Genomic DNA, 2,500 nt, shown 5'->3' with positions numbered 1-2,500 from the left:
AATGTTTCGTGCCCCTGGTAATCCGATGAATGTTTCGTGCCCCTGGTACTCCGGTGAATGTTTCGTGCCCCTGGTAATCCGTGTAAGACAGGGCAAGGGAGGGAGGCGGTTGGTTACTCCCGCTTTGCCTTCCTCGACTTGGCCCCTGGTACTCTAGTGGAGGTTTCGTGCCCCTGGTACTCCGATGAATGTTTCGTGCCCCTGGTACTCTGGTGGCTGTTTCGTGCCCCTGGTACTCCGGTGAATGTTTCGTGCCCCTGGTACTCCAGTGGAGGTTTCGTGCCCCTGGTAATCCGGTGAATGTTTCGTGCCCCTGGTACTCCAGTGGAGGTTTCGTGCCCCTGGTAATCCGATGAATGTTTCCTGCCCCTGGTACTCCGGTGAATGTTTCGTGCCCCTGGTAATCCGATGAATGTTTCGTGCCCCTGGTAATCCGATGAATGTTTCGTGCCCCTGGTCCTCCAGTGGAGGTTTCGTGCCCCTGGTGCTCCGATGAAGGTTTCGTGCCCCTGGTACTCTGATGGCTGTTTCGTGCCCCTGGTACTCCGGTGAATGTTTCGTGCCCCTGGTACTCTAGTGGAGGTTTCGTGCCCCTGGTACTCTAGTGGAGGTTTCGTGCCCCTGGTACTCTAGTGGAGGTTTCGTGCCCCTGGTACTCCGATGGCTGTTTCGTGCCCCTGGTACTCCGGTGAATGTTTCGTGCCCCTGGTACTCTAGTGGAGGTTTCGTGCCCCTGGTACTCTAGTGGAGGTTTCGTGCCCCTGGTACTCTAGTGGAGGTTTCGTGCCCCTGGTACTCCGATGGCTGTTTCGTGCCCCTGGTACTCCGGTGAATGTTTTGTGCCCCTGGTAAGCCGATGAATGTTTCGTGCCCCTGGTACTCCGGTGAATGTTTCGAATTGCCCCGACACACCCCAACACCTCCCGCAGGCCCCGTGACCTCCGGCCTGGCTTCCTGACCTCCGGCCTGGCCCCTGAGACGCACACCAACACCTCCCCCAGGCCCCGTGACCTCCGGCCTTGACCCTCAGACGCACACCAACACATCTCCCAGGCCCAGACACACACCAACACCTCTCCGTGACCTCCGGCCTCCACCCTGAGACGCACACCAACACATCTCCCCCAGGCCCCGTGACCTCCGGCCTTGACCCTGAGACGCACACCAACACATCTCCCAGGCCCCGTGACCTCCGGCCTGGACCCTGAGACGCACACCAACACATCCCCCAGGCCCCGACACACACCAACACCTCTCCCAGGCCCCGTGACCTCCAACCTGGCCCCTGAGACGCACACCAACACCTCCCCCAGGCCCCGTGACCTCCGGCCTTGACCCAGAGACGCACACCAACACATCTCCCCCAGGCCCCGTGACCTCCGGCCTTGACCCTCAGACGCACACCAACACATCTCCCAGGCCCCGACACACACCACCACCTCTCCGTGACCTCCAGCCTGGACCCTGAGACGCACACCAACACATCCCCCAGGCCCAGACACACACCAACACCTCTCCGTGACCTCCAACCTGGCCCCTGAGACGCACACCAACACATCCCCCAGGCCCCGTGACCTCCGGCCTCCACCCTGAGACGCACACCAACACATCCCCCAGGCCCAGACACACACCAACACCTCTCCGTGACCTCCAACCTGGCCCCTGAGACGCACACAAACACCTCCCCCAGGCCCCGTGACCTCCGGCCTCCACCCTGAGACACACACCAACACCTCCCCCAGGCCCAGCAGACACACACCAACACCTCTCCCAGGCCCCGTGACCTCCGGCCTTGACCCAGAGACGCACACCAACACATCTCCCAGGCCCCGTGACCTCCGGCCTTGACCCTGAGACGCACACCAACACATCTCCCAGGCCCCGACACACACACCAACACCTCCCCCAGGCCCCGTGACCTCCGGCCTCCACCCTGAGACGCACACCAACACCTCCCCCAGGCCCCGTGACCTCCGGCCTGGCTTCCTGACCTCCGGCCTGGCCCCTGAGACGCACACCAACACCTCCCCCAGGCCCCGTGACCTCCGGCCTCCACCCTCAGTGAACTTTGTAAAGCACTATGAGACACTCTGTTGTGATATTGGGCTATACAAATAAAATTGAATTGAATTGAATTGAATTGAGAGACACACACCAACACCTCCCCCAGGCCCAGACGCACACCAACACCTCCCCCAGGCCCCGTGACCTCCAACCTGGCCCCTGAGACGCACACCAACACCTCCCCCAGGCCCCGACACACACCAACACCTCCCCCAGGCCCCGTGACCTCCGGCCTGGACCCTGAGACGCACACCAACACCTCCCCCAGGCCCAGCAGACACACACCAACACCTCCCCCAGGCCCCGTGACCTCCGGCCTGGACCCTGAGACGCACACCAACACCTCCCCCAGGCCCAGCAGACACACACACCAACACCTCTCCCAGGCCCCGTGACCTCCGGCCTGGCCCCGGAGACGCACACCAACACCTCCCCC

This window comes from Pempheris klunzingeri, unplaced genomic scaffold, assembly GCF_042242105.1.
Source record: "Pempheris klunzingeri isolate RE-2024b unplaced genomic scaffold, fPemKlu1.hap1 Scaffold_77, whole genome shotgun sequence".
NCBI lineage: Eukaryota > Metazoa > Chordata > Actinopteri > Acropomatiformes > Pempheridae > Pempheris > Pempheris klunzingeri.
The sequence above is the reverse complement of the archived record's forward strand: the minus strand, read 5'-3'. Positions refer to the sequence as shown.